The 14,362-nt window shown below is 42.2% G+C and overlaps 1 protein-coding gene across 1 annotated transcript in view; it reads right to left on the bottom strand.

Moving 5' to 3' along the window:
* LOC148363704 (receptor-type tyrosine-protein phosphatase gamma-like) overlaps positions 1-14,362 on the bottom strand; it is a 146,330-nt gene that overhangs the window by 130,860 nt on the left and 1,108 nt on the right. The window lies entirely within an intron of this gene.

The raw sequence follows: 14,362 nt of genomic DNA, 5'->3' as shown, positions 1-14,362 counted from the left end.
CGAAAGATGCACGATTTCATGAGCATCCATTTTTATTTTTTATAGGAGTAGTCGCACATTTTGGTTGTGTCTCCTCTCTAACTCTTGCGAATATGCATGAGGCACTGGAGCACATGGTCGAGATATGATTCTAAAGATTTATGTTTGTCACGAAAAAAGAATTTGGATTTCCTAAAGAAGTAGAAGCACGACTTGGTTCAAGCTATCATTTTTACGATGCGTTGAATTTTCTACCACACCATTAAAACTGAATCATTTTTTCTTTTGGTTAGAATTACATAGATATACACATATAGATACATAACATACATTTTGAAGCTATTGATAAAGTCCCGATATAGATTTCATGCCCATTCTCCCGCAAACAGATTTCAAACATGGAGTAAACGTTGCTATCGATTGCTGGCAAGCATTCTATTATCTATTTTTCTCTCTGTAATTTTCCCCCCGCTTTACTTTGCTGGCGTGCCGGTTGGGTTCCCTCTGTGACTTTTCCGAATCGATACGGGATCTATTCCACGTTTGATTCTAGCTCTAGCTGGAACGACGTTTCAATCGGTTTGTGTCTTAGAAAACAAAGGTGGAAATACGTTACTATCGTTATGCTTTCTTTCTTACAACAGATTAACTAGGGTAAACCAAGGGGTCTCATACTTAATTTACTTGGGGGCCCCCGGAGCTAGGGTCCAGGAAAGGTTGGGCTGAATTTTGTTTTCCACAAGAAAAACATTGCAGTGCTCTCAAATAGTTTAATGTAAGTTGGGGAGATTTGCCTGTGAATTGAAAAAAATAACATCAGGACCTATTTAGCTTTAAAAATTGTCATTTTACGGGCTATATTGAAATCAGAGCAAAAATAAATGGGCGTAACTGCGACCTTGGATCCATTTTTACAGGCAATTATCAAGCGCAAGTGTGCACGATCTGTGTTTGACTTCTGTAAAGAGAACATTTAGTATTATTTCACAGTGTCTAAAAAAATGACCAAAGTAAAATACACAAGCACAGATTAGTGCTGTGAACTGGTCGTCTCCAAATGGCCACTTTTGGAAACGCCTAAATTACCCTTGGGATAATAAGTCAAATACAATGTTTTGTTTTTCAGATTGTAATCCAATTTGACCTGAGACCAGGTTGTCATGATTACTGATGCCAGGTTGTGCCCGCTCCTTTGGCGCTAACTGCCTCGGACTCTGATTGGCTCCCTGTCCCTATGTAAACCCACTCTTTCTGTCACCTGTTGTCGGTCCGTCTGCGAACCGTGGCCTACGCTAGGCAAGCTTTTCGACCCTGATTCACTCCTGTTTTGGCTCCCGTCTGTTTGCCGGCCTCCACCCATTTTCTGATCTCGATCACGCTTTTTGCTCTCCTGTCCCGGCTTCTGACCTGTTTTTTCCGCTCCCGACACACCCATTGCTCGCCACGGAAATACCACTTCTGCGTCTGAGCAACCCCCTCCCTGCGACCAGCGATCACCGGACCGTGTGTGCTATCCTTTCCCTTCTTCCGAATAAGACTAAGAGAAACGTACGCGAGTGGGTTCCGTCTCTGTTCTGGCCCTGACACAAGTAGGGCGTCAAGCTATAATCTCACCTGCTTTCCAGCTAAGCGTCCATATTCAGCATTCAATAGACTCGTGGTGCGTCTCGGAGTGGGATTTGAGGCCAATTTGATAGGAACGCTAAAAAAATAAGATGTCCGGAAAAACATTTTTTCACTGACTTCTGGAAGGTCAGTTTATCATTTCATGCAACGTGTATGAACTCAATGGAATGAGAGCAAAATAGGTGTTTGCAGAGCTGAGATGTAGTCATTGCATAATCATCGGCGGCGGCCATTGTCATTCCCGGCACGCGCACACAAACACGACCGCGGACGGTGCTTAAGCGCTTGCCGCCGACAACAAACACAAAAAGGCTCTGCGTCGCTTTTCACTTTTTGACTGGTTTCTTTTATTGACAAAAATGGGTGAGGAGAAAAAAATGGTCAATAAATACACAAAAAGACTGTAGAAAATGAAAAATAATTGATGGTTTTATTCAAAAGATTACAAAATAAGTATCATAAACGAGTGAATACATCGAACGCAATTAAACTAAAAAAAAATGAAATTGACTAAATGATATATTTATATATATATGTGTAAAGAAATAATAAAACTCCAATAAAAATAGAAAATTATTTCATTGATATCATTAAAATAAAAGAATGAATCCATTAAATGTAAAGGATTTTTACATCAGATAATAAATCAATTTATTTGAAAAATATATACTAAAAAAAGTATTCAGTTTAGTTTTGAATCAATAAAAATAAAATGGTAAATAATAAATGTAAAGAAATAAGGAAGTCAAATGAATAAGAAGATTATTTTTTCTTTTTATCTCTCACACTCACTATTTGTTCTCCCTGTCTCACGGTCCTCTCCCGCTCCCTATTTTTCTCTTTTTCTTTGTCTCGCTTTCACTCTTCCCCTCTAATTTCTCTCTATCTCCCCCCCCCTCTCTCTCCTTCCGTTTAATTTCTCTTGGTCCCTCGTTCACTCTCCCTCTCCCTCTCTCTTTCCCTCTAATTTATCTCGTTCCCTCCTCTTTCTCTCTCTCTTTCCCTTTAATTTCTCTCACTCTTTCTCTTTATCTCCCCCTCTAATTTATTTTGTTCCCTTCTTCTCTCTCTCTCTCTTTCCCTCTAATTTCTCTCATTTCCTACTTCTCTCTCTCTCTCTCTCTTTCCCTCTAATTTCTCTCATTTCCTACTTCTCTCTCTCTCTTTTTCTGTGTGTCTGTATCACTGTCTTACTCTCATTCTGTCTTTCTCTCACTCTCTCACTCTGTCAAAGCAGCTCTAGCCACCAGAACGTTGCTAACAGCTGCATAATCCAAAATATGCCGTAAATACAACATTTTGAATACTTTATACAGGCCTTTCCAAATCCGTTTACATAAAAAAAAAAAAAATTAAAAAATGTAATGCAGCAGAAGAGTTTGAGGTCCCGTCCGTGTCAAAATCTCTACGCAATCGTGTCTGAAGCGGGATTATTTTCAGCTCCCAAACGTAATCTTCAAGCGCACCGGCCCTGAGCGACGCAATGTATTTAAATGAAACCCCAGAAAGAGAGAAAAAAAGAGAAAAAGAGAACAAAAAACAGAAAAATAAAGAAAAAGAGGGGAAAAAAAGAGAAAAAAAAGAGGAAAAAAGTCAGATTTGACAGAGTTCTCGACGCCAACTAGCGCGAACCGAGACGAAGACAAAACAAATCACTTGAAAAGGACATTTGTCGCTCAACAGATGGCAAACGGCGCCGGGACACGGAAGGATTAGGAAACGTACACAAAAAAGGGAATTAGAAAAGACACTTTTTCATATTCCCAGACCCGAATGACATGTCCCGATTCAGAACGACATGTGAACGTAATCCGTGGGCGACACGCAGACTCATCTTCCTGTGATGAAGTGGAGATACATTTGGAATGAAAAAATCGAACGTTTGCCAGGCTGGCTCACTTGGAGCAGACTGGAAAATCTCCTCAAACAAAGTCTTCGGGATTTAAAACAAAGGCAACGTCAGAAAACTCGGTCAGATAGGCATGTTGGCATACTGGCCGAAGAGGAAATAAGGCCTTGTTGACTCAGCCCCAGTGGGTTGAAAAGGATTTGACTTCTCATTCAAAATTGGAATAATTGGTCCAGAACTTAAATCCCAGTCACTTATTCCCTTCTTGTGCCATCCCAAATAAAAAATCAATCCATCTCTAGTATGTTTCTTTCCCTTAAGCTAATCTTGATTCATCTCGTCCAAAGGCAAGGAAGAATGTTTACCATAAATTTGGGGCCAGGTTTGGGGGATTTTGAGTTCCCAAACCTTATGGATAACCCAAAAGTCTGTGTGTTGCGTCTATAATGAAGAACATTTCAGCAAACCCGGTCAGATGCATTCCGGTAAGGCATGCCGACATACTGGCCGGAGATGAAAGAAGGCTTTGTTGACTCAACTCAAGTAGTTTGGAGGAAAATGAGATTCCTGGTCCAAAATTGTAAAAAAATGGCCAAGAATTTTCCTGAACTGCCTGTGCTCTGCTTGTGCTGTCCCTTAGACAATGCAGTCCATGTCTTGTAAATTTATTTCCACTTATGCAAATCTTTATTTATGTCATTTTTTATTTAGCAGGAAAGCAGAATCTTTCACATCAATATGGGTCTCAAACCTTAAACACATATAAGATCAAAAAGGTGTTGGCTACCTGGTCAAATACAGTTCAGTTAAGCATGCTGGCATATTGGCTGGAGATGTAATAAGGCTTTGTTGACTCAGCTCAAGAGGGTTGGAAGAGGATTTGAATTCTAATAAAAAGGGTGAAGAATGGTCAATCTTTTTTCCAAATAGAAAAAAACAGTCGCCCATCTGCTGCTTAGGTTTTCACTTAGGCAATGCAGTACATTTACTTTAAAAGTCTCTTCCCTGAGGCTAATCTTGCTGTATGAGATCTTATCCAGAGGAAATATGTAAATCGAGGGCCAGCGTTTTAGGACTTGGAGGACCAAAATCTTAGACATCACACAAAAACCCTTAGGATCCGCATGTCAAATGAAGAACATGTCAGCAAACCAAGTCAGATACGTTACAGCTTGGCATGCAGAAATAGTGGCTGGAGATGAAATAAGGTTTTGTGGATTCAGCTTTGAAAGAAGATTGGATTTCTGGTCCAAAAATGGTGAAAAAAGTGGCCATTTAAGTATGAGAGAGACGACCAGTTGACAGCCGCAAAATATTTGCAACAGTGTATTTTACTTCACCAATATCTAGACATCGTGAAAGAGTTGTAAATGTTGGACTTCTCTTTCCAGATTAGGAAACATACACATGATGGATCATGATTGGCGCTGTGCACGTTGTGCACGTTTACCTTTGGCCCAGATTTGGAAACACACCGTCGATGTATAAATATTTATAATGGGAATTCATTGGCTGTGTCAATCCACATTTGAATAGGTCCCTATTTTCTTTCAAGACAGGCCCTCAGAGGTTGTCACAGGCTAAGGACCATGGTCTGGTCTGCATTTCTATAGCGCTTTTCAATTCAATGAAGACCTGCCAAAGCACTTTACGATGTGCTTCACACTTACCCATTCTCACACACACACCAATAGGGAGTCAGCCATGCAAGGCGCCGACCTGCTTATTGGGGGGCATTAGGGTTTCAGTGTCTTGCCCAAGGACAATTCGACATATAACACGGAGGAGCTGAGAATCGAACCTGCGACCTCTTGATCCCGAGACAAGCGCTCTATCTCCTGATACTGGAAGTCATCTGACTTGTCTGTTTATTTTTAAAGGGGAGTAATGGAGATGGAGAGCCGGAGCTAACTAAGCGGCTAGCGGCGTTATAAGCCTTCGGTACCGTCCGTAATCATGGTAAATGTGAACTCTCTACCAAATAAGACCGACAAACTGGCTCTGCTGGTGAAAAACATCAAAGCGTACAGGGAGTGCAGTTTGCTGTCTTTTACGGAAACGTGGCTCACGTCTAGCGTCCCGGACGCTAACGTGGAGCTACCCGGCTTCAGCGCTGTTAGGGCAGACAGAGACACAAAAGCCTGCGGGAAGCAAAGAGGAGTTGGACTCGCTATCTACGTGAACACGAGGTGGTGTAACCCTGGCCACAAAGATTTCCATCTGCCGCAGGTACGTCGTACTTCTGGCCTAGCGTGTGACGTCATCCACTCCGCTGTTGCTAAACTACAACACAGCACCCTGAGGCCATCCTGTTAATAAACAACAAAAGGATACTGTTGGAAGTGTGTATTTCCCTACGGGGATGAATAAAGTATCGATCTATCTATTGAAGGATTTTATACATTTGACTATGAGGGATTTTGTACGATCAAATACAAATTACATTTATTGAATGCAATGAAGATTTTCACAGAAGGCTTAAGTTCAATGACAGGTCGCGCCGTTCCGAATGCGAATGTTTTGTTTAGTTCTGTTGATAACAGGACTCTGTTGTTTTGAAATGGTCATGGCGTCTTGAATCCCAAGAGTTGAAGAGTTTTCAATGACATGTGGCATCGTGAAGACAGGACTTTGTTCATCAATGACGTTGAGGGGTTCAAATCCAAAGCGTTCCCGTTCCGGCACATGGGCCGCATGTTCGACACCAGTGCTGTAATTATGACCATCGGTCCTCCAAAATTGTGAAAGCGGTCTTGACGCAGCTCTGAACAAATTGTTGCCGGTGATGTACCCTCTCCCCTCCCCCTCTGAGAAGTCATTTCTTCCCTGAATATTTTGATGGATGTGAGCAGAGCGACCCACTTGAAACTGAGACCGGAGACCCTTGGCAACCCCCCCCCTCCTCCTCCTCCTCCTCCTCCGCCACCCTTGGGGATTTCAAACGCCTGCCAGGAGGAAGGAATTGACTCAGATGAGAGATGGGACGGACATCCTCCTCCAATCAAGTTTTTTGCTTATTAAAGGTCTTTTTGGGGTCGTTGGACCTTCAGTTCTAAATATGATAAACACATCACTCTCTTCAGGTGTAGTTCCAGCGGCTTTTAAGTCGGTTGTTAAGGTAACCAATGATCTCCTACTGGCAATGGACTCTGGCACTTCATCACTTTTGCTGCTGCTGGACCTTAGTGCTGCTTTTGACACTGTGGACCATAATATCTTACTGGAACGGTTGGAAAAATAGATTGGTCTTTCAGGAACCGTCCTCTTATGGTTCAGATCCTACCTCTCACATAGGACGCACTGTGTTGAATATGGCGAAATGACATCTGAGCCCTTTAGTGTTACCTGTGGTGTTCCGCAGGGTTCAGTACTTGGGCCCCTTCTTTTCAGCATTTACATGCTTCCATGAGGTGATATTATTGGCAAGTATAATATCAGTTTCCACTGCTACGCAGATGACACTCAACTATATCTTCCGTTGGAAGAATCTGCCACACTAAATTGTGGAAATTTGGTGGCCTGCCTCACTGAGATCAAAGAGTGGATGTCACTCAATTTCTTGCGTCTTAACCATGAAAAGACCGAAATGTTAGCTACTGGTCCATCTAAATGCCGTGACTTATTCTCAAAAACTGCTCTGAACATTGACAAATGTCACATCACACAGAGTGACTCAGTTAAAGATTTAGATGTCATCTTTGACAGCGATCTGTCCTTTCAAACACACGTGAAGAAAATTACTAGAACCGCTTTCTTCCATCTTCGCAACATTGCTAAAATTCGTCCAATGCAGTCTCAGTCGGATGCGGAAATTATAACTCACGCGTTTGTTACTTCCCGTCTCGACTACTGTAATGCACTACTCTCCGGTCTCCCGAAGTCCAGAATCAAGAGCCTTCAGCTGGTACAAAACGCTGCAGCGAGGCTTTTAACTAGGACAAAAAAGTCCGATCACATCACGCCGATTTTGGCTAACCTGCATTGGCTCCCTGTTAGCCTAAGATGTGATTTCAAGGTTCTCTTAGTATTATACAAAATCATACATGGACTTGCTCCCTCATATATTTCAGATCTGATTTTCCCCTATGTTCCGGTCTGAAGTCTTCGTTCTGAGAGTGCCGGTCTTTTGGTGATCCCAAGAGCCAAAAGGTGTTCCGCTGGTTTGAGAGCGTTCTCCATCCGGGCACCGGTGCTGTGGAATGCTCTTCCCCCTGAGATCCGATCTGCAACCTCAGTGGAAATCTTAAAAATCTAAGCTTAAAACACACTTGTACTCTATAGCATATGAATAACCTATATTTTTTTGTGGACAATATCCCTGAATTATTTGTAATTGCAACATCCTTTGCTGTCTGGTAATCCTGAAAGGGGGATACCACATGTGCGGTCCCTTCTCAAGGTTTCTTCATTTTCCTCATGTTGAGGTTTTTGAGTTTTTCCTTGTCCTCATGTTGGTTCCAGATCAGGGGATGGTGTAATAATAGTCTGAAATTATAGTCTGTGCAAAAACCTGTGCAGCCCTTTGAGACTCTTTGTGATTAAGGGCTATACAAATAAAAATGACTTGAATTGACTTGACTTCAATGATTATTCAAGGTTGTGATTTTGTCTTTCAAAAAATTGGGATTTTCTCCTGTTTCATAAAACTCTCGTGATAACATCAAAATGGTAATTTTGTTTTTTTCATGATTACCTATGTGAGGCACATGTGCCCGCTCCTTTGGCGCCAACTGCCTCCGACTCTGATTGTCTCCCTGTCACTATTTAAATCCCCGTCTATCGGTCACCTGTTGTCAGTCCGTCTGCGAACCTCAGCTTACTCTAGGCAAGCTTTCCGACCCTGACTCACTCCTGCTTGGGCTCCCATCTGTTTGCCGGCTTCAACCCGTTTTCTGATCTCGACCACATTTTTTGCTCTCCTGTCCCGGTTACTGACGCGTTTACCGTTCCCGACACCGCTGTCGCTCGCCACGGAAGTCCCACTTCCGCGTTCAGAGCGACCTGCATCCCGCGACCAGCGATCAACCGGATCGTGTGTGCACTCCTTTCCCTTCTTCCCAATAAAACTGAGAGAAACGTAACGCAAGTGGGTCCTGTCTCTGTTCTGCTCCTGACAGTTTTGTTCGAAGAATGTCGACGATTTAAGATTGTAATGGTTTTAAAATGAACTGGGGTAGATTCAAGCTCATGACTCGTTTATTTTACAATTTTTGATAAAATTGTGACAAGACCGGGATCGGGAACAAACCCCTAAAAAGATGTAAAAGAAGAGTTCATTCAAGCGCGTTAAAGAAAAGCATGTGTTACTTTGCCGCCATCTCCTGGCTTAAAGTCAAAAGATTGCAGCCTTAAGTTTTCAAATACTGCACCCCACCTTTAAGATCGGTGTGTTTTAAAAATGTGATCAAATCAAGATGGTATTTGTAAAACAGTTTTGATAAAATCGAATTTGATTTTTTTTTTTAATATGATGAAATCAAGTTCAAGGGCAGCACGGCAGGGCAGTGGTTGTCGCATGTGCGGCAGAGTTCTGAGGTCATGAGTTCAAATCCAGCTACCAACCTTCCTGTGCGGAGTTTGCATGTTCTCCCTATGCTTGCGTGGGTTTTTCTCCGGGCACTCCGGTTTCCTCCCACATTCCAAAAACATGCATGTCAGGTTCATTGGCCGGTCAAAATTGTCCCTAGGTGTAAATGAGTGAGCGAATTGTCTTTCCCTGTGTGTCCTGTGACTGACTGGCAACCGGTTCAGGGTGTCCCCTGCCCACTGCCCGGAGATGGCTGGGATGGTCTCCAGCACCACCGCGACCCTACTCAGGATAAGCGGCGCAGATAATGAATGGATGGATGGATGATGAAATCAAGTTCAAGGGCAGCACGGCGCTGCAGTGGTTAGCACGTGTGTGGCACAGTTCTGAGGTCATGAGATCGAACCTTCCTGTGTGGAGTTTGCATGCTCTACCGGGGCCTGCGTGGGTTTCATTCCTTTTGCAAGAGATTGTGCCTAAATCAAAATCGTAATTGTATCTTTTTTTTTAATGATGATAAAAATCAGATCGTGATTTTCTTTGAAAAAAAAAGTGGAATACGTGATATCACAACCTTTACCATAAACTTTGTAAAATGATAGAAACAATACGAAGAGTTTAAAGAGCCAGTACAAAAAAAGAGAAAACGTTAGCAAGTATGGCTATTAGCTTTCTGAGGGGGGCGGCGAGGAATCTTTGAATCGTGCAGCCGTCAGCCTCCATGACGGATGGCAAGCGTCTGAAGTGCGCCCAATACCCCCTCCCCCCAATCGGGAATGAAAAAGCGTTGCGGGAAAAGGTAGGAACAGCCGTCTCCGGCTTTCGGGGCCGTATCACAAAATGGTCACGGCTTTGAGGCGACGGCCACCGAACGCGTCTAACAAAAGAACACCCGCGGCCTCGAAGTCCTGACTCCAACCCCCTGAAAAGCCCCACCCAGATGGAAAAGACCACCCGGAAGAACGCTTTCCTATTTCTTCACAACCGAAAAGTCACAATACCTTTTTTTGACAAGCTAGCTCGCCTCGTTTATTTTACATAAGCGGCAGCTCAAAGTCGTCACACACAGCCTGACGATTTTGTCAACCGCAGAGGAGGCGAAAAAGAATGAGGCCCATGAGTAGATAGGTAAATAAATAATAACTGCACACCTCACACACCATGCACATCTTGTCACACCAGGAAGAGGCCAAAAAAGAATGAGGCCGATAGCATGACCCTGAAAGTTTTGCGACACCGCGAGGAAGCCAAAAAGAATGAGGCCTATGAGTAAATAGGTAAATATATAATAACTGCACACCCCACACCCCACACCCCACAAACATCTTGTCACGCCAGGAAGAGGCCAAAAAAGAATTAGGCCGATAGCAAGACCCTGAAAGTTTTGCGACACTGCGAGGAGGCCAAAAAGAATGAGGCCTATCAGTAAATAGGTAAATATATAATAACTGCACACCCTACACACATCTTGTCACACCAAGAAGAGGCCAAAAAAAGAATGAGGCCGATACCAAGACCCTGTAAGTTTTGCGACACCGCTAGGAGGCCAAAAAGAATGAGGCTCATCAGTAAATAGGTAAATATATAATAACTGCACACCTCACACACAATGCAAATCTTGTCACACTAGGAAGAGGCCAAAAAAGAATGAGGCCGATAGCAAGACCCTGTAAGTTTTGCGACACCTCGAGGAGGCCAAAAAGAATGAGGCCCATGAGTAGATAGGTAGATATATAATAACTGCACACCCCACACGCATCTTGTCACACCAGGAAGAGGCCAAAAAAGAATTAGGCCGATAGCAAGACCCTGTAGTTTTTGCGACACCGCGAGGAAGCCAAAAAGTATAAGGCCCGTTAGTAAATAAATACATATTTGATAACTACAAGTACCGTACGTGCAAATCTTGTGACACCATAAAGAGGCCCCCCAAAAATGAAGCCCATAATATTTCTAGTAAATGAGTAAATATATGACAACTCTAAGCATGTCTTGTGACACCATGAGGACGCCAAAAAGAATGAATCCCAAGAAAACCCTGAACATCATGTGACACCCTGTAGCAAATGAGTACATGATAATACATCCGACACCTAATATGTGTGTATTGTGGCACCATGAGAAGGCAAAGAAGAACGAGTAAATGAGTAAATATATAATCGCATGCCTCATACACCCTGGACTTGACAGCACCAGGAAGCCCAAAAGAATGAAGCCCATATGTAAATGAGTAAAAATATAAAAAAGATGTGACACTTAACCTACATATATTGTGACATAAAGAAGAGACCGAATTGAATGAGGCTGATAGTAAGAACCTGCACTTTTTGTGACACCGCAAGAAGGCCAAAAATAATGAAGCCAAAAGCACTTTACTAGTATATGAGTAACATCTATATGCATCATGCACCCCTACATTTCTCGTGACATAAGGAGTAAGCAAAGAAAATGAGGCCCATAACAAGACTGCACTTCTTAAGGCACCACAAGAAGGCCAAAAAGAATGAGGTGCCTTAGTAAATGAGTTAAAGTATAATAACTACAGCATATGTGAAATCTAACCCACAAGTCTGGTGCCACCATGAGGAAGCCAAAAAGCATGATGCTCATAGTCAGACCCTGCTTGTCTTGGGACACCATTGTAAATTAGTAAATGTATGGCAAATATGGGCATCAAGCACCCCAGCAGCATAATCATGTGACACCACAAAGAGACCAAACAAATGAGGCCATCATAAGACGCTGCACTTTATGTGCCAACAAGAGGAGGCCAAAAAGAATGAGGTCCATTAGTAAATGAGTAAAAGTATATCGTACGCACCCTGCAGATGTTATCACGCTACTAAAAAGCCCAAAAGAATGAAGCCCATTGCAAGACCGCTGACTTCTAGTACTCCACAAAAAGGCCAAAAGGAATAACGACCATGAGTAAATGAGTCGAAATATAATAGCTTTTCGTGTCACGTTCCTGGACTTTACATGACACCACGAGGAGGCAAAAATATGAGGCCATTAGTAATTGAGTAAATATATGACACCCATGTATGTCATGCATCATGCACGTCTTGTTACACCAAGAAGAGGCCAAAAAGAAGAAGGCCCACAGTAAGACCCTGCACCATTTGTGACACTATGAGGTGGCCAAAAAGGGCAAAACCCATAGTAATACTAGTAAATAAGTAAATATATGATTACTACATAGATGTTTTGTGACGTCGGAATCTCTTGACACCACGAGGAGGCCCAAAAGTATGAGACCCATCGTAAGACCTTGCAATTTTGTGCCATCAAAAGGTGCCCAATAAAATGAGACCTATTAGTTAATAAGATATATTTAGATGTCTCATACCCTGCATGTCTTGTCACACTACGAGGGAGCCAAAAAGAATAACGACCATCAGTAAATCAGTAAATATATGATAAATATATGTGTTACGCACCCTGCATAATTTCACGAGGAGTCCAAGAAGAACAAGGACAATAAGTAAATGACTAAATATATTATATCTATATTTGTCACTCACCCTGTATGTCTTAGGAAGCCACAAAGATGCCAAAAAGAATGAGGCCCCATCAGAGTACCCTGCACTTTTTGTGCCACCACAAGAGGGCCCAATAGTCAATTAGTGAATACATGATAGTTAAATGTGTTATACGCCTGGTATGGTCCTGAAAGGGGCCAATGATAATGAAGTTAATTATTGATTCCTTTATAAAATCGTTGACAATAACTTAAAAGATAAACCGTACCTTCACATAAGTCCTGGTCTCTTTCCGACACCGTACCCGTGCCGCCTCATTTCCTGCTTTATTCAATTTTACAAAGGTATTTTTTTTGTTTAAGTAGCAATCCCTTTCGAGGTAATGAAAGGCGGTTCTTGAAACAAAAGCCCCGCCCCCAAGCTTCACATTTCCTGTCGACACGAGCTAGACGCAATCTCGCCATCAATCCATTACGGCGACGACACGAGCGAGACGAGCGATATAGTCGTCCTGGGAATTTGCCCGAGCTTTTTCCCAGGATAATGGCCCCGGTGATAATGTGTGTGGGGGGGGCGGGGTCCATCGAGCATATCCAATCTCTTACCTAAATGTCAGGCCCCGCCCACTGCGAGAAGGTCGCCGACACGGACGGCTGCTTCCGACACAAGCGCGTCTCGTTCCCGGCTAAAGATGGAAAAATGGAAATACTGACGCGAGAACCACGAGCGCTTTTTTTGTACCGTCATATAACTCCTGTTCTATCAACGTCTGGTTATTTGTTCTATGTCGTTTTACTTTCATGTTTTGTTCAGTTATTGCAAATTAGTGTTCCTGTAAATCCCGTGATATTTTCCTTCCTTGTTTTTGTTCATATTTAGCGGATGAGTGTCCCAACATAATCCCTGTGTTGTATTTATAACTTTCATGTTTTGTTCAGGTAAAGTTAGTTAATAATTATACACATTCTGCAGTGTTCAGTTAGAGCTAGTTTGCGTTCCATCATATTCTGCGTTCTTTTTTTTCACGTTTATGTTCAGTCACAGCAAGTCAGTGTCCAACCCTAATCTCAGTTCTCTCCGGTTTTGTTCTGTTACAGTTAGCTTGTGTGCCTGCGTGAGGTTTCACAGTCTCGATCACACGGAACACTTGATTTTTGTCAACGTGCGTGTGTCAGACTTTCACGTTTTTTTCCAGTTAGAGTTAGTTAGTATTCCAAAATACCGTCTCTTGCTATGTCTTTTTTCAAGTTTTGTTGGAAGTTAGTGCCCCAATATATTCTGCGTAATCTTGATTTCAGGTTTTGTTCAGTAATTAGTTTCTATTTAGTTTTCCAGTATACTCCATATCACCATTCTTTTATGTTTTGCTCAGAAAAAGCAATTTAGCGTACCTGCATTATAATTCACTGACTTGACAACATGGAACTCTCATTGTTTTGTAAGTTTATAATAATGTTTATTGAGTCATTCTAATTTTTATGTTTTGTTCTGTCAGATCCTGCGTTTTTTTTCCGTTTCACATTTGGAACTGATAAGGTTTTTTTGTGTTCCAAAATATGATGTCGTATGATTGGCATGCCTGATGTTCCCATGTTCTCATCGTCATATCGCTCCTCTTATTCTTTCTTCCTGAAGGAATGCTTCTTTCGTGGTCTTATTTTTGTGATTTTTTCTGTTAGTTTGTTAGTTTGTGTTCCAACATATTCGGTGTCATATCATTTCATGTTTTGTTCTGTTATCTCAAGTTAAGTGTGCAAACCACAACAGTTATTTATCTGTCCATGTGTTGGAATGGTTCTTCCTTGTTTTTTTATGTTTTGTTCTGTTCGAGTTGGTTAACGCTTGAACATGATGTAGTCTTTCACCCATGTTTTGTTCAGTTAGAGCTAGTTTTTCTGT

This window comes from Urocampus carinirostris, chromosome 6, assembly GCF_059441175.1.
Source record: "Urocampus carinirostris isolate Australia breed hairy pipefish chromosome 6, RoL_Ucar_1.0, whole genome shotgun sequence".
NCBI lineage: Eukaryota > Metazoa > Chordata > Actinopteri > Syngnathiformes > Syngnathidae > Urocampus > Urocampus carinirostris.
Note: the sequence above shows the minus strand (reverse complement) of the source record. Positions and strands in the feature narration are given on the sequence as shown.